General features: G+C 41.0%; 1 protein-coding gene across 1 annotated transcript in view; it reads right to left on the bottom strand.

Annotated features, from left to right (window-relative positions):
- Positions 1–24,669, bottom strand: part of LOC128658112 (translation initiation factor IF-2-like) — a 194,467-nt gene that overhangs the window by 64,482 nt on the left and 105,316 nt on the right. Inside the window, exon 2 of the mRNA XM_053712608.1 lies at positions 883–1,173. The gene's annotated coding sequence lies outside the window, so the exon portion shown is untranslated. The remainder of the gene's footprint in view (positions 1–882; positions 1,174–24,669) is intronic.

Raw genomic sequence — 24,669 nt, 5'->3', positions numbered from 1 at the left:
ACCACCTACATTGTATATCTATTACATTGTACATGTGGTCTATATTATGTAGGAAAGACCTGTGATGACCTCCAGACATGGATGGCCAATCATAGGTCCACCATCAGGACAGCGATTCATAAAGGGACATCAGAACAACCAGTGGCCCGACACTTTGCACAATCAAAACCAAATGTAAAAGACCTAAAATACACAATTATTGATCATGTTCCGCCCCTGAGTAGAGGGGATGATCGCAACAGGATTTTGCTACAAAAAGAAGCACGTTGGACATATAACCTGGACACCTAAGGCCAAATGGATTAAATACATATTTGGAATGGCAAGCCTTCCTATAAGGACCTGTATTGCTACAATTTTTCAAATATTTTTAAATTTTTTCATAGTTTTTAAATTTTTTGACAATTTTTCTTCGGTTATCTCAATTGGCAACTTTTGCTATTATTATTTTTTATTTTTTTTGACATATATTACTTTTTTCATATAATATTTTTGTCAATGCAATTTGGTGGCGCTTTAATACACATTTGGGAATTTGCCTCTTGAATGATACAGGAGAGACGTGATTTCATTCCACTATATACTGTATATGGTTATTGATATTAATATGACAATTCTCTTTGATTGATCTTCAACACAAACAGGGAAATTCTTAGCACCAGAAGGAAATAAAAATATTTCACATAGTATTTAAATTAACCTGTGATAAAGGATGGTCCCGAACTCATACACATCTGAATTCTGGCCAATCAAGCCCTAAATATAATTTCCGCCTCTTATATCAACAAAAAGGCTTCACTTTGTACAAGCAGATATCTCTGTGAAAATATATCACTGACACAGTACTGTATATGCACACTGTGTGTGCGTCGTGTGTCTTACCCACTGTTTGCGGAGGAATAACTGTATTCTTTGTCACGAATATGTGTCGTCTACAGGAGCCTTTACTCTTGCCGGTTAGCTTTTCCCTTAGTGATAATGCCACTTCCGACAGTGCTCCCTCTTCGATCACGATATTACCGATTCTGACATCACCAGTGCCTCCATTCTCCTCTTACTGCTTGTATACATTGTACTGCGGGATATCCTGTCTCCCAGGGCCGCCATCAGGGGGTGACAGGGGTGACTCCTGTCAGGGGCCCAATGGGCTAGGGGGGCCCCATGAGGCAAGAACTAAAAAAAAAAAAAAAAAAAAAATTTTATTTTTTTTTTATTTTGGCAGCCACCAGTGGGTACTACAGCAGAGTGCTAATTGAGCATGGGAAATGTTATTACAAGGAGTAAAGTATTAGCATTTGAGAGGATTTCTGAGTGTGCACTAAACCACTATGCACAGTGTGAGACAGACTTGGCACTTTGTTTGTAGAGTGTGTGCCTGAGTCAGACGGCTGATCACTTTCATTTGCAGAGGAGGTAGGAATTACTTAGCAAATGTTTTTTATTTCTTTGTGCAATTTAAGATTGTAACTTCAGTGTGGTAGTAGTTGTATGGTGGGGCCAAGGGTCCATAAAAACACATTTTTTTAGCAGCAGTGGATTATTTGACAATGCTGTAGAAATTCTATATTTAAAACCATGCAGAAATGTTTCCTCCTTAATACACAAATGATATATATTACATTCCAGTTTACTGCCCCTTTATGCAAGGACTTTCCAGATACAAGGAGGCATTTTATCTAAGATTTTTACATCTGCATAACATGTTATACTCTCATACTAAGATTGCTCAGTGTTGGAAATGAGACAGGTTAACTTAAAACTGTTCAGTTTACTCTACAGCTGACTTAATTTTGAAATGCATACAAACAAGCTTAAATCCTGCATTTAACCAGATCTAATGGTATGAGTACCACAACTTATGGTTCCACCAAGACCATATAGAGTACAGCATTTTCAAAATCCACAAGTACAGCTGACAGATGGGAACATTTGTACACTATATTTGAAGTGGTGCTCTTGGTTGGGGAAAATATCAAACAAACATAAGTCAACCTTTTAAAAGTACTTTTCTTCATCTAGCCATCTATCCAGATCATTAATGTACAATTTTGAATTCACAGAATTATTTTTGTTTGCACATTTACAAATATGATTCTTTAAAAAGTGATCTCTTAATTTCTGCATTTTTTTTATCATGCATGTCACACACTGTTGATTTAGGGGATGCAAGGTGCATAAATGTTTCCTCCTGTGAGTGTTTCTGTGGGTGTCTGTGTTTATGTCTTTGTGCTTTGGTTTGTGTCTCTATGAGTGTGTATGTATTTTTTTCTGTTGGTATCTCTGTGAGGGTGGGTGTGTATGTCTTTGTGCATTTTCTGTGGATGTCTGTGAGGGTGTGTGCAATATGTCTTTGAGCTTTTTCTATGGGCGTCTCTGTGAGGGTGGGCGTGTGTTTGTCTTTGTGTATTTTCTCTGGATGCCTCTGTGAGGGTGGGTGTGTATGTCTGTGTTTTCTGTGGATGTCTCTGTGAGGGTGTGTGTCTGTGTGTGTGTGTATGTACGTCTGTGTTTTCTGTGGATGTCTCTGTGAGGGTATGTATTTTCTGTGGGTGTCTCTGTGAGGGTGTGTCTATGTCTTTGTGTGTTTTCTGTGGATGTCTCAGTGAGGGTGTGTATGTGTGTCTTTCTGTGTTTTCTGTGGGTGTCTCTGTGTGTGTGTATATGTCTTTGTGTGTTTTCTGAGGCTGTCTCTGTTGGTGTTTCCTTGGGTGTATGTGCAAGTTTGAGTTTGTGTTTGTGTGTCCATTGTCTGTTCCTTTTTAGGACATTTTGACCTTACTACTGAATATTCACATCTTTTAACAGACTTTGAGACTAATGAAACCTTTGCGGAAGTCACCAATCTACCATTTAACCTTTAAATTATTGTTTAGGCAGTTCAGGGCCCTTCCTTTCAGCCACTGCATGCTGTTGTCATCATTTAGTTGGCATCTTCCTTTACAAAAAGATAATCAGAACTCCATATTTTGTTTTCTAAATCTCCTTTTTTTACAAAACTGTAGTTTACCTCATTACTTGTCAGGTCAATGTAAACAAGTGCTAAGTGTGTGTTTGGGTGTCTGTGTCTGAGTTTCTTTGCGTGTGTGCTAGAGTGTCTATATGTGAATCCTTATGTGTGAGTGTGTGTGTGTGTGTTTCAGTGTATTTTCCTACCTTTACAACATTTCCAAGTTTAAATAGACACTTAAGAATAAAGTGCATATATACGTTTTAGTCACTTGGTCAAAAATTGACCATGTCAAAGGAGGGGGGGGGGGCCTGATCAATGGTTAAGTCAGGGGCCCCAACATTTCTAGTGGCGGCCCTGCAGTGTCTCCACCCAGGGTCTGATAATTTTCTTCCGTAGCACCTGTGCTCACTCTTTCTCCCCAACTCACATAGTAGCTTTGCAGAACACACCAATGAGAGGAGCACCAGGCGAATCCATTGAATAAAAATGTACTTCTATTGCGCTTTGCAGCTTCCATTAAAAAGTTTGTTTACAACAACAACAACATCTAGTTTACAGATAGAACAGCGTTCTCTAGCTAGCGCACCTTTGCCTGTGAGGGATTTAGCGCATCCATGCGATCCAACATGCAGTTGTTGGTGCGTCCTAGACTTTCACTCGAATGCTAATATGTTATTTTCAACTTGTTTTATGAGAGCAAAAATTAAAACGCTATTGATTTAGCTTGAGCAATGTTAGTGCATAATAGCTGTAATATTCTTGTTCTCCAGTAGTAACCTAGGTCTAAATACATTTCATACACCTCCCTCTAATTATGGGTGCCACAATTTTGGAACCTAGTTTACACGGCATTTATCTTAAAGGGACATGAAACCCAAATTTTTTCTTTCATGATTCAGATAGAGGATACAATTTTAAACAACTTTCTAATTTACTTCTATTATTTAATTTGCTTCATTCTCTTGGTATAATTTATTGAAGGAGCAGCAATGCACTAATGGTTTCTTACTGAACACATGGGTGAGCCAATCACAATCGATATATATATATATATATATATATATGCAGCCACCAATCAACAGCTAGAACCTAGGTGCTCTGCTGCTCCTGAGCTTGCCTAGATAAACTTCAGCAAAGTATAACAAGTGAAGTAAATTAAATAATAGAAGTAAATTGGAAAGTTGTTTAAAATTGTATGCTCTGTCTAAATCATGGAAGATTTATTTTGGGTTTCATGTCCCTTTAAGGAGAGTTTCTGTACATGTACAAACATGTCAGCCCTGGAATGCAGTGAATTGCAGATTTCAAGACTATGCTTACAAAATGTCCCTTTAAGAAGAGCAAGTTTTCCTTTTTTAAGAGATATTTGATATACAAGAAGGCTTGCATAGATTAATAAAATATTTATATACAACCTATACACTCCACAGCAATGGTGAAATGCTGTTTATGTTGACCCTTTTGTAGGGGGCAAAAGCTCAGGCACAGCTCTCAGAATCATTAATGAATCACACGGTTATCTGGCATTTTGGGGATTTGTGAAGGTTGAGATTCTTTTAATAATAGTAATAAACTTTAAGCAGGATTTAATGACATTAAGAAATACTTTTGGGGGGTTTTTTACTTTCATTTTTTGTTTGATTTTTTATTCATGCCCCCAAAATAAATGTATTATATAGCTAACATTAAATAAACAGAATACAATCCTTTGTTACGCATGAATCTTGGGTAATGGTCTGGTGACAGGACTCACAGGCACTCCTAGCCACGTTGCACTGTTGACATCTGTGAGAAAACAATCTCATTGACCTTGTCACAAAAATATGGAGCCAAACTTGTAGTTGATAATACCACGGAGTGAGAATGAATCAGCTGTCAGGAGATTGCTTGTCTGTAATCTGGCTAACTAGAGCAGTGCTTCCTGAAATTCTACAGCATTTGCAGCTTGGCCAGACCTTCCAACTGTCCCTATTTTTGAGAGAAAATACCTAATTCTGAGCTCTGTCCCGCTGGCCCACTGAGGCAGCCATATGTCCCCATCTGCAGAATTTCCCTTAGCACCGCCCACAGACACCTAGACACACCCACAATCCCACCCACTAACTGCCCATGGTGCCGCCCTACCCTCAAACTCTTGAGTCCCTAACACCCAGCCACAAATTTGGGGAGGTTTGGTAACCACATGAAACCTAAGACAAATATGAGAGAAGGATGGACAGGTTAGAGTTGCCACCTCGGCCATGTTTTCCTGGACACTTATGAGTTACACATGCTGCAGGGTGCAGCATGTGAGACTCATAAGGGTCCAGGAAAACATGGCCGTGGTGGCAACCCTAGGTGTTGCACATTAATTAATTAATTGATTGATTGAAAAACCAACATAATACATCAGCAGCAGCTTTAAACCTTTCTACTCATCAAATAGCAAAAAAAGTTAATACAAAAAGATCTCTACAAGGGTAAAGACAAACACATCCAAACATCAGGAAGCAATAAAATAGACCCCCTGGTATAAACATCTTATGTAAAAATATGAATTACATCATAACTAAAGCAATAGCTCATGCAAAGAATGTTTTCAATTTTCATGCTTATGAGTGGGAAGAAGGCAGCTGAATCAGAACATTTTTAGCATGCATAATGAAAGCACTAATCATCTCAATATTATTTTTATATAAATATGTATATTCTTAAAATTAGATGAGTATTGTGCAACACGGTCCCTTTTCTTTTTAGACTTGGGATGCTCTTTATTTATGTTTGCGCAAGTTAAATATAACTGGAAGCAAAACCAGATTTTTTTTTGTTTGTTTGTTTTATTCTTTTTAATAAGTTTTATTGCTTTTCCAGGAATTTCTTCTCCAGGAATAATCTATAGCACACAAATGTAAGTTATTGGTTAAATTGTATATTGTTAAAATAAAAAAAAACATTTAGGTTTGTAATCACCATCTCTGTTTTGACAACAGTTCAAATCAACTGCTATTTATGGTGCACAAATATGTTAAAGATATACATTTTATTAATATAATCCAGCCTTGATTACACATGTATTCTACAACTGCTATTGCCGAACTAGGAATTGGTACAGTTTTTCAGCACTGATTTTAGGAGCATGTTTTAAATGATGGCAAGGAAGCTTTTTTAGTACACTGGAATTTTTTGTCAAGACATTTTATGTTTTTAATCTAAACAAATATATATATATTTCCTGGCCATGGGTTAGCTCCTCCCCTCACCCCCTCAGGACAGGGAATTGAATCAAAAGATACCATACAGGTGAAAGTCGAAAAATTAGAATATCGTGCAAAAGTTCATTTCTTTCCCTAATGCAACTTAAAAGGTGAAACTAATATATGAGATAGACTAATTACATGCAAAGCAAGATAGTTCAAGCCGTGATTTGTCATAATTGTGATGATTATGGCTTACAGCTCATGAAAACCCCAAATCCACAATCTCAGAAAATTAGAATATTGTGAAAAGGTTCAATATTCTAGGCTCAAAGTGTCCCACTCTAATCAGCTAATTAAGCCATAACACCTGCAAAGGGTTCCTGAGCCTTTAAATGGTCTCTCAGTCTGGTTCAGTAGGAATCACAATCATGGGAAAGACTGCTGACCTGACAGTTGTGCAGAAAACCATCATTGACACCCTCCATAAGGAGGGAAAGCCTCAAAAGGTAATTGCAAAAGAAGTTGGATGTTCCCAAAGTGCTGTATCAAAGCACATTAATAGAAAGTTATGTGGAAGGGAAAAGTGTGGAAGAAAAAGGTGCACAAGCAGCAGGGATGACCGCAGCCTGGAGAGGATTGTCAGGAAAAGGCCATTCAAAAGTGTTGGGGACTTTCACAAGAGCCACCACACACAGACAGATCCTGGACATGGATTTCAAATGTCGTATTCCTCTTGTCAAGCCACTCCTGAACAACAAACAACATCAGAAGAGTTTTACCTGGGCTAAAGAAAAACAGACCTGGTCTGTTGCTCCGTGGTCCAAAGTCCTCTTTTCTGATGAGAGAAAATTTTGCATCTCATTTGGAAACCAAGGACCCAGAGTATGGAGGAAGAATGGAGAGGCACACACTGCAAGATGCTTGGAGTCCAGTGTGAAGTTTCCACAGTCTGTGTTGATTTGGGGAGCCATGTCATCTGCTGGTGTTGGTCCACTGTGCTTCATTAAGTCCAGGGTCAACGCAGCTGTCTACCAGAAGATTTTGGAGCACTTCATGCTTTCTTCCACAGACAAGCTCTATGGGGATGCTGACTTCATTTTCCAGCAGGACTTGGCACCTGCCCACACTGCCAAAAGCACCAAAACCTGGTTAAATGACCGTGGGATTACTGTGCTTGATTGGCCAGCAAACTCGCCTGACCTGAACCCCATAGAGAATCTATGGGGCATTGCCAAGAGAAAGGTGAGAGACATGAGACCGAACAATGCAGAGGAGCTAAAGGCCGCTATTGAAGCATCCTGGTCTTCCATAACACCTCAGCAGTGCCACAGGCTGATAGCTTCCATGCCACGCCGCATTGAGGCAGTAATTGCTGAAAAAGGGGCCCAAACCAAGTATTGAGTACATACAGTATGCATGCTTATACTTTTCAGAGATCCGATATTGTTCTACAGGTATGTACAATCCTTGTTTTATTGGTTGCATGTAATATTCAAATTTTCTGAGATTGTGGATTTGGGGTTTTCATGAGCTGTAAGCCATAATCATCACAATTATGACAAATCACGGCTTGAACTATCTTGCTTTGCATGTAATGAGTCTATCTCATACAGGGATGTGCGGTGACTTCAGAGGCTGGTGAGGCAGTGTCTAGGAATCGGATACGCCTTCATTCTTTAGATATCCTTTGTTGAAGAAATAGCAATTGCACATGGGCGAGCCAATATCTATATGCAGCCATCAATCAGTATCTAATGAGCATATTTAGATTTGATTTTCAACAAATGATATCTGATTTTCTTCATTCTTTTGATATCCTTTGTTGAAAAGCATAGCTAAATATGCTTAGAAGCTATTGAGCATATTTAGATATGAATTTCAACAAAGGATATCTGATTTCCTTCATTCTTTTGATATCCTTTGTTGAAAAGCATATCTAAATATGCTCAGTAGCTAATGAGCATATTTAGATATGCTTTTCAACAAAGGATATCAAAAGAATGAAGGAAATCAGATATCCTTTGTTGAAATTCATATCTAAATATGCTCAATAGCTACTGAGCATATTTAGATATGCTTTTCAACAAAGGATATCAAAAGAATGAAGAAAATCAGATATCCTTTGTTGAAATTCATATATAAATATGCTCAGTAGCTACAGAGCATATTTAGATATGCTTTTCAAAGGATATAAAAGAAGTTGGTTTCTTATTCAAGCTGTTTCTTATTCGGGAAATTCTGTTTCTTATTCATGGAAGTTGGTTTCTTATTCAATTTTTTTGTCAGACTGCTTTAAATTTACTTTAAAATAAAAAAATAGGTTTTATTAAAATAATAATATGATTCATATAATGTAGTTACACAGAGGTGGAATCTCTTTATATAACAATTAGATATACAAACTTGAAAAAAGGGCATACGTTGGCAAATATTACTATTTTGAATAAATAACATATATTTTCAAAGGGTTAATAACCATTCGGCCACTGATTTCACTATGATTTTATACAGGGTAGATCCCATTCCCCCTCCATGTCATGCAATTGTTTTTAGCCTGGCCCAATGGTGTTTTTGCCACAGAAATTGATGCCAACACTGGCATAGGTGACATAATTCTCATTTTTGAATAAGTAACAGATATTTTCAAAGGGTTAATAACCATTGGGCCACTGATTTCACTATGAATTTATACAGGGTAGATCCCCCTCCATGTCATGCAATTGTTTTTAGCCTGGCCCAATGGTGTTTTTGGCACAGAAATTGATGCCAACACTGGCATAGGTGACATAATTCTCATTTTTGAATAAGTAACAGATATTTTCAAAGGGTTAATAACCATTGGGCCACTGATTTCACTTTGAATATATACAGGGCAGATCCTCTGCCATGCCATGCAATTGTTTTTAGCCTGGCACAATGGTGTTTTGGCACAGAAATTGATGCCAACCCTGGCATAGGTGACATAATTCTCATTTTTGAATAAGTAACAGATATTTTCAAAGGGTTAATAACCATTGGGCCAGGCTAAAAACAATAGCATGGCATGGAGGGGGATCTACCCTGTAGATATTCATAGTGAAATCAGTGGCCCAATGGTTATTAACCCTTTGAAAATATCTGTTACTTATTCAAAATTGAGAATTATGTCACCTATGCCAGGGTTGGCATCAATTTCTGTGCCCAAAACACCATTGGGCCAGGCTAAAAACAATTGCATGGCATGGAGGGGGATCTACCCTGTATATATTCATAGTGAAATCAGTGGCCCAATGGTTATTAACCCTTTGAAAATATATGTTATTTATTCAAAATAGTAATATTTGTAGTGGTGCCAACGTATGCCCTTTTTTCAAGTTTGTATATCTGTTATATAAGGAGATTCCACCTCTGTGTAACTACATTTATATGAATCATATTATTATTTTAATAAAACCTATTTTTTTATTTAAAAAAAAATTGAATAAGAAACCAACTTCCATGAATAAGAAACAGAATTTCACGAATAAGAAACAGCTTGAATAAGAAACCAACTTCCTTGTCGTGTGACTGAGCCTGCTGGGGCCCTGGGCCATCTTTTCTTTTCTTTTAGGCGGCACTAAGTTGAAGTTAGATAACTTGAGCTGAACTTGTCAACTTGATATACATTTATTACAACGAACTTGCAGCCTCGCTGCCTCTATAGTCAAGGGAAGTGACTTGAGTCACTTGACTATTTTGGCAGCGAGGCTGCAAGTTCGTTGTAATAAATGTATAAGTTCAACTTCAACTCACGTTATCTAACTTCAACTTAGTGCCGCACTGCCGCCTAAAATAAAAGATTGGCCCAGGGCCCCAGCAGGCTCAGGACAGGAGTCACTATAAAAGGCTGAGGCCCGCCACCGCCACTGACAGTCTGACACCTACCTAAATCAATGCAATCTAATAGTAATCACAATTATTATATCACAATAGTCGATTCGAAGTTAACACACTAACACAGTCACACAACAACAACAGAAGAAGACAGTAAATCAGTCAACCTGAACCTGACCTACCTAAAAAGATGCGCCGCCGCCAAATATAGATAACAAGTACAACAAGTTGAAGTAGTCTTCTACGCTCCGGTTGCAATCAATGCTGACTGACTGTTAAATAACGGTCGTTGTTCACAGGGGCGGACTGAGACAAACCAGGGCCCCCGGGCACAAGTGTGGCAGGGCCCCCCACCCCCTTTTTGCTCCACCTCCCTACCTTCTCTACCCCTCCTTCACCCTTTTGGCCCTCCCACCTCCTGTGCCCATGCCATCTCATATGCCTCGCACCTCATATGATATAACAGTGGAAACAAACAGATGACCCCTGCATGAAGCTAGATAGATAAACAGATAGAGGAACAACAAGCAACTAAGAAAGCAGTACTTACCAGTTAGTTGGGAGTTGTATGGAGATGCAGATGATGGCTGCCTAGTGCCTTTGCCTCCTTCACTCGCCTCATCATGCCACCACCACACATGTTCACACGCTGCCATATCCTGTGCCTTCTCTGATTTTAGTAACTGCACATTGCGCAGTCAAAAGTGTATGCAGTGCAGCATTTGGGTGGGTGGCGCTGGCTGGAGCCTGGTTATCATTAATATGTGGACTGTTGTCATCCAGCCCCGCAGGGCAGCCACTTTTGGTGCAAACTTTTTAAATGCATTGATGGCTTTTTACAGCAGCTACTTCACCAGTTAATATATATGCTGATCAAATCCACCAAGACATTTTTTTCATTCTCTTGATATCTTTGATGATAAGCATACTTAGGTAGGTTTAGATGCAGTAAGGCACTACTTGGAGCTTGTTGATTGGTTGCTGCACATATATACCCTTGTCATTGGCTCACATGATGTGTTCAGGTAAATCCCAGTAGTGCATTGCTATTCCTTCAACCAAGGATACAAAAAAAATTAAACTAATTTGATCATAGAAGTAAATTAAGAAGTTGTTTAAAATTGGGAACTCTCTCTGAAGCATTAAATAAATAAATTTAAAAAAATTTGGTTGCATGTCACTTTAAGAAACCATACAGACTTCAAGCTTAAAGGGATACTAAACCCACATTTTTTTCTTTCATGATTCAGATAGAAAGTTGCGTAAAATTGCATGCCCTAATTTACTCCTATTATCAAATTTTCTCCATTCTCTTGTTATCTTTAGTTAAAAAGCAGGAATGTAACGCTTAGGAGCCAGCCCACCAATAAGCAAGCGTAAACCAGGCTCCTACGCCTTGCATTTCTGCTTTCTAAATAAAGATAGCAAGAGAACAAAGAAAATTTGATTGAGGGGGAGACAGAGAGGGAAGAGAGAGAGACAGAGGAGGGAGACAGGGGGGATTCAGAGAGAGAGAGAGAGAGAGAGAGAGACAGAGGGAGAGAGAGCCAGAGAGAGAGAGAGAGAGAGAGAGCCAGAGAGAGAGAGAGAGAGCCAGAGAGAGAGAGAGAGCCAGAGAGAGAGAGCCAGAGAGAGAGAGAGAGCCAGAGAGAGAGAGACAGAGAGCGCCAGAGGGAAAGAGCGCCAGAGGGAAAGAGCGCCAGAGGGAAAGAGCGCCAGAGGGAAAGAGAGCCAGAGGGAAAGAGAGCCAGAGGGAAAGAGAGCCAGAGGGAAAGAGAGCCAGTGGGAAAGAGACAGAGAGAGAGAGACAGAGAGAGAGAGAGACAGAGAGAGATAGACAGAGAGAGAGAGACAGAGAGAGAGACAGAGAGAGAGAGAGAGAGAGACAGAGAGAGGCAGAGACAGAGAGACAGAGAGAGAGAGAGACACAGAGAGAGAGACAGAGGAGGGAGACAGAGGAGGGAGAGAGAGGAGGGAGAGAGAGAGAGAGAGAGACACAGAGGAGGGAGAGAGAGAGAGACAGAGGAGGGAGACAGAGAGAGAGAGACACCGAGAGAGAGACAAAGGAGGGAGACAGACAGAGAGAGAGACAGAGGAGGGAGACAGAGAGAGAGACAGAGGAGGGAGACAGAGGGAGAGAGACAGAGAGAGACAGAGAAGGGAGACAGAGAGAGAGAGAGACAGAGAGAGAGAGGCAGAGAGGGAGACAGAGGAGGGAGACAGAGGAGGGAGAGAGAGGAGGGAGAGAGAGAGAGAGAGAGAGAGAGAGACACAGAGGAGGGAGAGAGAGAGAGACAGAGGAGGGAGACAGAGAGAGAGAGACACCGAGAGAGAGACAAAGGAGGGAGACAGACAGAGAGAGAGACAGAGGAGGGAGACAGAGAGAGAGACAGAGGAGGGAGGGAGAGGAGGAAGACAGAGGGAGAGAGACAGAGAGAGACAGAGAAGGGAGACAGAGAGAGAGAGAGACAGAGAAGGGAGACAGAGCGAGAGAGAGACAGAGGAGGGAGACAGAGAGAGAGACAGAGGAGGGAGACAGAGGAGGAAGACAGAGGGAGAGAGACAGAGAGAGACAGAGAAGGGAGACAGAGAGAGAGAGAGAGACAGAGAGAGAGAGGCAGAGAGGGAGACAGAGGAGGGAGACAGAGGAGGGAGACAGAGGAGGGAGACAGAGGAGGGAGACAGAGGAGGGAGACAGAGGAGGGAGACAGAGGAGGGAGAAGACACATAGGGGAGGAAAAAGAGAGAGAGAGAGAGGGGAAAAAAGAGAAAAGGGGAATAATTGCTAATAAAACAACCTTTACAGGCCCTTCTACCCTCTATTCTTTGACACAGTGACACAGAGGTCCAGGCAGCAGTGTGACCATTGGTGGACCTAATGAACAGAGGGCCCTGGCGCAAAAAAAATGTTGGACTCCCCTGAAGGTAGATCAGATGTACCAAGCAAAGCAAGTGTGTCAGGCAGATTTGAGGCATGCCCATGTCACTGTAAAAGGCCATGCCTGGCTGTTACCAAATGCCACTTACAAAGGTGGGGCCACACACAAACACACTACATACCATACACAAAGACACTATATTTCATGCACACGCTACATGGCATACACACATTACAAAATATACACTCACACACACATGCTACATAGCAAACACACATAATGTATATTCACTATGCAGCATATAAACACATATACAGTATACACCAATATTATACATATCACACTCACTAAATATTTTTCACAGGCACAATACACATCATACACATACTACAAAGCATATGCACACTACACAACATACTAAGTTATTACTAACACACATGTACATGCTACATAGCATTCAAACACTACAGAGCATATAGACATACAGTATGGAGCATATACAAACATACTATAACATAAATGCATACTATACATCTGACACACAAATGCTACATATCATGCACAAACACATATACACTCACTACCCAACATCCAACCATACAAATGCACACTGTATTGCAGCATACACTCACTACACAGCATATATACACATAAACACTTTGCAGCATACACACAAATATACATACACAGCATTAACACAGTACACTCACTAATTTGCACTATATAACTTACATACATACAAACATATACATTGACCATAAAACACACACACACACAAAGTACACAGCATTGGCACAGTTCACAATAGCAGTATTTTCATATAAATTGCACACAACATTCAAATAAACACACTACACACAACATACATATATAAACACACAGGTCAGGACATGACATCATTCTCTTCTGGACAGAAAGCTCATCAGAAATATACTATTGTGAAAACAAAGTGCCTAACATGTGTTTGGGCCAGTTTGCAAAGAATGCAAAGAATCTGAGACTCAGACAGTATACTGTGGTGTTACTGATCCCTAATTTATAACAGTGAATGCTATAAGTGCCTGCACAACAAGACTGCAGATAGGGTCATCTAATTTATTATCATATACACAGCCACACACATTGACACTGCTTTCAACTCCAAGTTCTCCAACGATCAGCAATGTATTCCGTGGACCGTAACTTCAAAGGAGCTATAAATTAATGGGTCACACTGGGTGTAACAGCAGAGCAGCCGATGAAAGTAGCATAGGAGGGGAAACTAGAGAGGCAGTTTTAGCAAACGCAGGCAGTGAGAACAGGAACAGAGAAGATAGAATGAAGGACTCAGGGCCCGGTGTTTATCTGTTCTGTATTACACTAACCTAACCAGTGACAACTCTTTGCCTCTCTCGCAGTCCCACCCCCACTCACCTCACCTCAAACTCTTTACCTCCTCCTGACTCCAGGCTCCTTCTCACACTCACACTTGCTGCCTAAAGACACAATACACATGTCTGCAAGCTACTAATTCTGAGTCTGACTCTGCATTGATGAGCCGACATATAGCGCTCACACCGGCCCCAGCTCTCCTCCATGACTTCTTGACTATCTACACACGTCTCACAGACGTGAGAGCGCCCCCTGGCCCCCACCCCCAGAAAGTTCCGCTACGCGCACAATCCAGAATCCAGCAAGCCCAATAAAAAATAATACATTTTAATAAAAAAAAAAAATCCTAATTCTTCTGCTGCATAATGCATGCCTGCAGTGGCAGGGGGCCCTCTAAGATGCAGGGCCTTCGGGCAAGGGCCGACTTGTCAGTCCGCCCCTGGTTGTTCAGTACCTACTACCTCCACCGTCCACGTCTGACTCTAGTGCTCTGCATTGAGCTGCTCTGAGATACGTGACCGCACGCGGAAGGATCTATTTAATTCCCGCCCGGCACTCAGAGACAGCCAGCCCCAGTCAGATTCAGACGAGTTCTGAATTCTGAATCTGATTGGCTGAGAGTCAGACTAGTAGTGAGACGTGAGAGGCGGCCAGGACGGAGGCTAGCCTCCTGTGGAAGCGTATGGGGCGCATTGGAGAGCACTGCATTAGCACCTTTTCTCCTCTGGTGGCAGTCTCTCAGCGTCCCATACACTTCCACAGTAGTCAATGCATTCATATTGCGCAATGCAAGGACAGCCGGCTGTCCTTTTCTTGCGCAATATGAATGTATTGATGTATAAACAGTGAGTCGGTTTTAATAAAATTTACACAGAAACATGATTTTGGTGGAGGGGTGGGGGGGTAGGGGGGGTCACCTTATTTTATAAAAAAAAATATGAAAAAAAAAAAAAATGTTTATTTTTTAATTTTAAATAAATGCTGCCTGTAATTACATAGATTGGCCAGGGTAGGCGCTGCCTCACCTGCCTCCTGTGACTGCACGTCACTGATCTCATATATTAGTTTCACCTTTTAAGTTGCATTAGTGAAATAAATGAACTTTTGCACAATATTCTAATTTTTTGATTTTCACCTGTAAGTACCTATAGCCCCTGTACTCCTCAGTTCTTTTTCCAGTCCACACTCCTTAGGACTTCGTCATTTCCTTTATGGATATTTTATTTGATTGCTTACCAGGGGCTGTTTAACATCATGCCTGGGGGGAGTTCTGCCTTTTTCCCCCTGGAAGCTGCAGTACACGGCGCTTCTCCAAGGGCGTCCCCCTGCAGGACCCCCTTAAGCGACCGGGTAGATCCCTGGCTAATCCTGTGGATAGGAGTCCAAGACCCTCTCGCTATAAGAAGCTGCAGTGATCCGCTGGTAGCAGTATGGAACCCAGGGGCAGGATAAATCCTCAGGTACCTCCAGAACCCTTTGGGAACGGTTCCTTCATACAGGTAATGGGGGGCAAGTAGGTTAACAGTGCAAATCAGGTACTTCCTGTTTTTCTTGTTGCCATGGTAACAGGCATGTATATCATATATAAGGCTCTTTTGGTGCCTTTTTTAGTCCGTTTGAATGTAGCAGGGTGTTGATTACTTTCTGTTTGTTCTCCTGGTCTGTTTTCAGTGCAGCAGGTAGGTGCTTTGTTTTTGTTTTTTTCTCCCTTGTTTTCTTTTCTGTTTTTTTAAGGCATTCATGCTTTTCTTTTTACTTAGTTTGTGTTTTTTTACTGTTAGTTGCCCAGGTTTTCATGGCTTCCCCCACGCATAGAGAAAATATGTTGCATTCAAGAGGTTCAAAGTAACCAATGCTCAGGTATGGTTTAAAAAAAAACAACATGTTTTGATTTTAACCTTTTCAGTTCCCTCAGGTCTCCCGGGAGATCCCTGGCTAATCCTGTGGATAGGAGTCCAAGACCCTCCCGCTGTATGTCATGTGATTAACTAGCGGTCGAAGGGAAAAAGCTCTGCCTTGAGTGTATTAACATGGCGACAGGACCCTCAACCTCCCAGGCTCCTTCAACAGACGTTATAGCCTTTATACATCAGGCTGTAGCAGAAGGGGAAAGAGAAGCTATCCACAGCTGCAAGCAGACAACATCCACTGTCTCAGAGGAGCCTGAGGTTGGAAGCTCAGAGGAGGAAGGCCAATTGAGGGGCGACCCTTCCAGAGAAGAGGATGATCCCTCAGGGGATGAAGGTTTAGGGACCTCTAGCAGCTTTGATGACAGCAGAACAGTGGCCCTTATTGAGGCTTTTAAGAGAACCTTAGGCTTACAAGAGGTCTCGGTTCAGTAATCTGCTGGTAGCAAACATTTTGCCAGCCTCAAAAAGAAAGACTTTTCCTTTCCTCTTCATGATACCATCAGAGACCTTATTAAATATGAATGGCTGAAAGTAGAAAATAAAGTTTCTATTCAAGGAAGCTTTGGCAGATTGTATTAAGGAGTCAGTTTCGGCCTTCTGGATTGCGGCCCCTAAAGGGTCCAGACAATTAGAGGCCAATCCTGGATCTCTCATGGTGGAATATCTTCTTGCATGCAAGAAAATTCAGGATGAAATTCTTGCAGTCCATCTTAAAAGTGGTCTCTCCAAACATTTGGATGGCTTTGGTGGATCTAAAGGATGCCTATTTCCACATCCCCATGGCCATTTACCATCAAAAATATCTGAGGTTTTGTCTGGACAACAAGCATCTGCAGTTTCAAGCCCTCCCCTTCGATCTAAGTTCTGCTCCCCGAATATTCTCCAAGCTTCTGGTAGCATTGATTGCAGAGATATAGAAGAAAGGGATTCATATCTACCACTACCTGGATGATATTCTTATCCTGGGGGAGGAATAGTTATCTTTAGAGGCCCATTGCTCACAGGCCGTGATCATTCTACAAGAATGGTTCCCTCTCAGCAGATGATTTTCCTGGGCGCCCTAATCAATATCCAATGGGGTCTAGTTCAGTTGTCAGAGGACCGGGCAGTCAGGCTGAGGGAGAAGATTCGACTGGTGCTCCGGCTCAGGCATATCTCAGCAAAGGGTTTTATCAGTCTGCTGGGGACGCTTTCCTCCACCATTGGTCTGATCAGGTAGACTCAATGGTACCTCAGGGTTACTCAGTGGTCCTTTCTTTAGCAGTTCAAGGGCAGGAGTCTGCATCAACCCAGTCTAGTCTCTGGAGTGGTCAAGAAAGAGCTGATGTGGTGGCTACAGGATCAACATCTTTTGCGGGGTTTCCCCTGGGAGATATCGACTGGAAAATAGTAATGATGGATGCAAGTTAGTCGGGATTGGGAGCTCATATGGGCAAATGCCGTGTTCAGGGAACTTGGCATATCACCATGAAGAAGATTTAATCGAACCTCTTAGAGTTGAGGACAGTGTTCGAGGTTCTGATTCAGTTAGAAAATGTAATCTGTCATCATTGGGTCAAGATTCAGATGAACAACAGGACTGTGGCAGCATACTTGAATCATCATGATCATGATGAGGATTATGGTTCCTCTGATGCGATGGGCGCATCCCAGCTTGAGGGGTCTATCGGCTGTCTATCTTCCAGGTACAGAGAACATGGAGGCAGATTACCTCAGCAGACATGTCATTCAACCAGGAGACTGGTGCTTGGCAGACTGGGCATTTCAGATGATTGTGGATCTCTGGGGTCTTCTAGAGGTGGATATGTTGGCTTCCTTTCAGAACCGGCAGGTGAAGAAATTCTTCTCAAGATCCCCTCATCCTCCAGCGGAAGGCTGGGATGTCCTGTCCTGCTCATGGAAGTTCAAGAGGGGTTTCCTCCGGTGCCCTTGATTTTCAGCCTTGTCAGGAGAATCCGCAGAGAGAAAGTGGAGGTGTTGGCAGTAATCGCTTATTGGTCCAGGAGACCTTGGTTTTCTATATTGTTGAGTCTGGAGATCCGGATCCACAGTCTCTCAAACTGAGGGTCTGGAGATTGAGAAACAGCAACTGAGAGAAAAGGGTTTTTCGGATCAAGTCATCCCCACTCTCATGCAGGTAAGGAAGAGGTCAACTTCTACTGCATATTACCGAATTTTGAATATTTTTTCAGAATGGGCCTCCTACAAAGGGATCCCTCCATGTTCCTTCGCTTCTGTGGAGCTTTTGAGTTTTCTCCAGGAAGGTCTGGACAAGGGACTCAGCTTGAATACCTTGAAAGTTCAAGTTACAGCATTATCGGCCCTTTCAGGTGTTAAATGGGCATTGGATCCAGATGAGGTTCAATTTCTACTGGCTGTTATGCACATCAGACCTCCTAGGAAGTCTTTTTCACCTCCATGGGATTTGCCTCTTGCTCTTCAGAAAACTCCTTTTGAACCTTTGGAGGACATCCCTTACTCTGTTCCTAAGGTGGTTTCCTCTTTTCATATTTACCGGGAAATTGTTCTGCCTACATTTTTCCCGAATCCTATTTCTGCGGAAGAAGAGGCCTGGCATACCCTGGATGTTGTCCGGAGTTTGTTTATTTAACTTCAGAGATCTATGGATTGGAGGAAATCCTCATGGCTCTTTGTCCTTCACACGGGTCCTAAGAGAGGGGAGATGGACTCAGTGGCTACTATTTCTCGATGGATAGTGTCCGCCATCTTTAAGGCCTACGAATGTTGTCAGGTTTCGGTTCCTCAGGGCATTAAAGCATATTCTACTTGAGCCTTATCTGCTTCCTGGGCAGCTGCTGCACACATTCCTATGAACCAGATATGCAAGGCAACATCATGGTCTACAAATAACAAAAATGAAGTTCCGCTGGAGCACCTTGCTAAAGGGTAAAATCTATAATTTATAAATTATTATACATGGTGTCCTCACCCAAGTGTAAAATACAGAAAATACAAATATTGAATGTAGAAAAATAGGCTGACCGGTTTCGGCTGTTGCCTTACTCCTAGCCTGCTTAAAATCTAATGGTGACTTGCAAACTTAAAAACCCTCATTTGATTGCCCATTGGTCAGTGGGATGTCTCTCATTCCTCTCCTAAACCAATCAGGCTGTCTAGTTACACACACCTCCTTAACGAACAGCTGTCACGTCCTATACATCATGTTAACTGTTTCACTTCCGTTTCACAAATAAGTGCACTTACTACTGCTGCTATCTATCAAATGAATATTAGCTGACTGACTTAAGCTGATGTTGTCATCTCAAAAGATAGTCAAACTCTAACTAGAGCGTCTAAAACATTTTTCACTAATCAATGTGTATTCACAGCAATAAGAGCTGTTTACATTGCCTTGGTGACAAAACAAACAATCCCCTAACGATTACGTGGCGAAACTCCTGCCCTCCTTTCCCTCAGAACAGACCAATCCGTCTAGCCTAGCAACGGTTGAGTCCTTAGTTACTCTTTGAATTACTATCATTTACATCTCTCCATGCTTCCGTACTTAGATCTGAATAGAGAAATCTTGACGCTATATATATATATTATCTCTGATATCCCACTCTCCTGCCTAGAAGGCTGTTACGCCTCTGTGCCGTCAAAATTCAGTACACTTAGGTTTTAATACTTATTCTATTCTGTATGATGTTGCCTATGTGTTTGAGCGCTATATCGTGTGCACAGATTAGAGGCATTGAACTGTCCCAAGCTTTGATGTCCCGTGCCCAACATAGGTTCCTGATCCCAATCCAATCAGAACAATGCTGTCAAGAGTGGTAAAGAGGTCTTCTGTGAATACATTTATTTATCACTACCTCTTGGATGTCAGATCAGCTAAACAGGCTAATTTTGGAGCAGCTGTTTTTTGGTAGCATCATAATATTTGTTTTGTTAACAATGAATACACTTTTTTTGCAGTATCTTCTGTTGTTGTGTTTTCTTTTCCCTCACAGAGTTCTTGTGCTAGGTTATTACCCTGGCGTATAGCTGTTATGGTCATGGCTGGGAATAGGGAAAATGTACTTCATACTTACCATTATTTTTCTTTCCCAATTATGGGCCATGACAGCAATACGGTCCCTCCCTTTGGTGTGGCTGGTTACGAACTGAGGAGTACAGGAACTATAGGGTGCTTATGGTATCTTTTGATTCAATTTCCTGTCCTGAGGGGGTGAGGAGAGGAGCTAACCCTGGTGTATTGCTGTCAAGTCCCATAACCGGGAAAGGAAAATAACGGTAAGTATGAAGTATGAAGTGGCCCATTGTGAACGTGAAGGAACATAAAACAGATGGCTAGATTTAGAGTATTGCGGCCAAAGGGGTGCGTTAGCTACGCGTGTTTTTTTTCCCCCGCACCTTTTAAATACCCTCTTCTGGACGGATTGGTGATACCCGGCTGGGTGAAGATAAGGTAGGAAGATCTTCAGGGGCTTAGTGTTAGGTTTTTAAGGGGGGTTTGGGTTGGTTAGATTAGGGCAACCCACAGGCAAAAGAGCTGATTTCTTTGGGGCATGCCTCGCAAAAGGCCCTTTTAAAGGGCTGGTAAGGAAATAGAGCTGTTAACTTTTTATTTTAGAATAGGGTAGGGCATTTTGTTATTTTGGGGGGCTTTGTTATTTTTTTAGGGGGCTTAGAGTAGGTGTAATTAGTTTAAAATTCTTGTAATCTTTTTTTATTTTTTGTAATTTAGTGTTTTGTTTTTTTTGTAATTTAGTTTAGTTGATTTAATTGTAGGTAATTGTAGGTAGTTTAGTTCATTTATTTATTGATAGTGTAGTATTAGGTTTAATTGTAACTTAGGTTAGGATTTATTTTACAGGTAATTTTGTAATTATTTTAACTAGGTAGCTAATAAATAGTTATTAACTATTTAATAACTATTGTACCTAGTTAAAATAAATACAAAGTTGCCTGTAAAATAAATATAAATCCTAAAATAGCTACAATATAATTATTCGTTATATTGTAGCTATATTAGGGTTTATTTTACAGGTAAGTATTTAGTTTTAAATAGGAATAATTTATTTAATAAGAGTTAATTTATTTCGTTAAATAAAAATTATATTTAACTTAGGGGGGTGTTAGGGTTAGGGTTAGCCTTAGCTTTAGGGGTTAATACATTTATTAGAGTAGCGGCGACGTTGGGGGGGGGCAGATTAGGGGTTAATAAATATTATGTAGGTGTCGGCGATATTAGGGGCAGCAGAATAGGGGTACATAGGGATAACGTAGGTGGCGGCGGTGTGCGGTCAGCAGGTTAGGGGTTAAAAAAATGTATTAGAGTGGTGGCGATGTGGGGTGACCTCGGTTTAGGGGTACATAGGTAGTTTATGGGTGTTAGTGTACTTTAGAGCACAGTAGTTAAGAGCTTTATAAACCGGCGTTAGCCCATAAAGCTCTTAACTCCTGACTTTTTTCTGCGGCTGGAATTTTGTCGTTAGAGTTCTAACGCTCACTTCAGCCAAGACTCTAAATACCAGTGTTAGAAATATCCCATTGAAAAGATAGGATATGCAATTGGTGTAAGGGGATCTGCGGTATGGAAAAGTTGCGGCTGGAAAGTGAGTGTTAGACCCTTTCCTGACTGACTCTAAATACCAGCGGGCGGCCAAAACCAGCGTTAGGAGCCCTTTACGCTGGTTTTGACGGCTAACGCAGAACTCTAAATCTAGGCGTAAATTTTTTATTTCATGATATCCAGAGCATGCAATTTTAAACAACTTTCCAATTTACTTCTAATTTGCTTATTTATCTTCATATCCTTTGTTGAAAAACATACATAGGTAGGGTCAGGAGCAACAATACACTAGTGGAAGCTAGATGCTGATTGGTGGTTGAACATATATCCCTTTTGTAGTTGGCTCACTTAATGGGTTTAGCTAGCTCCCAATAGTGCATTGCATCTCCTTCAACAAAGGATACAAATAGAATCAAGCAAATTTGATAATAGAAGTACATTGGAAATTTGTTTAAAATTGTATTTTCTATCTAAATCCTGAAAGAAAAAAAACCTCTTTGCAACATCTAGACAATTGCACAATTCAAAAAATATTTGTACCCGGCCCTCATCACATGATGAGTTGAGAACGACTTGATATAGTAATCAGGGGAGCAGCATCTATCACTCACTGTTAAAGGCATTGGGGGGTAGTTATCAAGCTGTCTACTTTTCTGGCTTCGCCGGCCCAATACACCCGCCTAAGCTCGCCTACCTTCGCCGCCGCGGACCTGAAAAAATACGCCTAAGTTATCAAATAAAGCTGTCAAAAAGCCGCAGGGCGATGAGCAGTGGACTGTGACAGTTATCACTCATCCGATCTCGCTGCCCTTCGGCTTTTTCCCAGCTTTATTGCTAGCCTGTCACTAAGCACCCACACTAAACTACACTGTTCTACCCCCTATACCGGCGCCCCCGGAGCCCCCCGCAACTCAATAAAGTTACTAACCCCTAAACCGCCGCTCCTAGACCCCGCCGCAACTCTTATAAATGTATTAACCCCTAAACCGCCGCTCCTAGACCCTGCCGCAACTCTTATAAAGGTATTAACCCCTAAACCGCCGCTCCCGGACACCGCTGCCACCTACAGTATACCTAGTAACCCCTATCCTGCCCCCCCTATACCGTCGCCCTCTATAATAAAATTATTAACCCCTATCCTGCTGATCCCGCACCTCTCCGCAACTAAATAAATAGTTTAAACCCTAAACCGCCGCTCCATGAACCTGCCGCAACCTATATTAAACCTATTAACCCCTATCCTGCCCCCCCTACACCGTCGCCACCTATAATAAATTTATTAACCCCTAATCTGCCCCCCCTACACCGTCGCCACATATAATAAATTTATTAACCCCTATCCTGCCCCCCACTACGCCGCCGCCACTGTAATAAAATTATTAACCCCTAAACCTAAGTCTAACCCTAACCCTAACGCCCCCCTAACTTAAATATTAATTAAATAAATCTAAATAAATTAACTCTTATTAAGTAAATGAATCCTATTTAAAACTAAATACTTACCTTTAAAATAAACCCTAATATAGCTACAATATAAATAATAATTATATTCTAGCTATTTTAGGATTTTTTTAAATTTTACAGGCAACTTTCAATTTATTTTAACTAGGTACAATAGCTATTAAATAGTTATTAACTATTTAATAGCTTACCTAGCTAAAATAAAGAGAAATGTACCTGTAAACTAAAAACTAACCTAAGTTACAATTACACTTAACACTACACTATACTTTAATAAATTATTCCTATTTAAAAATAAATACCTACCTGTAAAATAAACCCTAAGATAGCTACAATATAATTAATAATTATATTATAGCTATCTTAGGATTTATATTTATTTTACAGGTAACTTTGTATTTATTTTAGCTAGTTAGAATAGTTATTAAATAGTTATTAACTATTTAATAACTACATAGCTAAAAGAAATACAAAATTACCTGTAAAATAAATGCTAACCTAAGTTACAATTAAACCTAATACTACACTATCATTAAATTAATTAAATAAACTAGCTACAAATAACTACAATTAAATACAATTACATAAACTAACTAAAGTACAAAAAATAAAAAAAGCTAAGTTACAAAAAATAAAAAAATAAGTTACAAACATGTTACAAATATTACAACAATTTTAAGCTACTTACACCTAATCTAAGCCCCCTAATAAAATAACAAACCCCCCCAAAATAAAAAAATGCCCTACCCTATTCTAAATTAAATAAATTTCAAAGCTCTTTTACCTTACCAGCCCTTAAAAGGGCCATTTGTGGGGGCATGCCCCAAAGAAAACAGCTCTTTTGCCTGTAAAAGAAAAATACAACCCCCCCCCAACATTAAAACCCACCACCCACATACCCCTAATCTAACCCAAACCCCCCTTACAAAAACCTAACACTATTCCCTGAAGATCATCCTACCTTGAGTCGTCTTCACTCAGCCGAGCCACCGGTGGAACTGAAGAGGACATCCGGAGCGGAAGAAGTTAATCCTCCAAGCGGCGCTGAAGAAATCTTCCATCCGATGAAGTCATCATCCAGGCGGCGCTGAAGAAAAGTCTTCGATCCGGCCGATGTCATCTTCAAAGAGGCGCTGAAGAGGTCTTCTATACGGGCGAAGTCATCTTCCAAGCCGGGTCTTGAATCTTCCTTCCGCCGACGCGGAACCACCTTCTTCACCGACGGACTACGACGAATGACGGCTCCTTTAAGGGACGTCATCCAAGATGGCGTCCCCTCAATTCCGATTGGCTGATAGGATTCTATCAGCCAATCGGAATTAAGGTAGGAAAATCTGATTGGCTGATGGAATCAGCCAATCAGATTCAAGTTCAATCCGATTGGCTGATCCAATCAGCCAATCAGATTGAGCTCGCATTCTATTGGCTGATCGGAACAGCCAATAGAATGCGAGCTCAATCTGATTGGCTGATTCCATCAGCCAATCAGATTTTTCCTACCTTAATTCCGATTGGCTGATAGAATCCTATC

Source organism: Bombina bombina, chromosome 4 (genome assembly GCF_027579735.1).
Source record: "Bombina bombina isolate aBomBom1 chromosome 4, aBomBom1.pri, whole genome shotgun sequence".
Lineage (NCBI taxonomy): Eukaryota > Metazoa > Chordata > Amphibia > Anura > Bombinatoridae > Bombina > Bombina bombina.
Note: the sequence above shows the minus strand (reverse complement) of the source record. Positions and strands in the feature narration are given on the sequence as shown.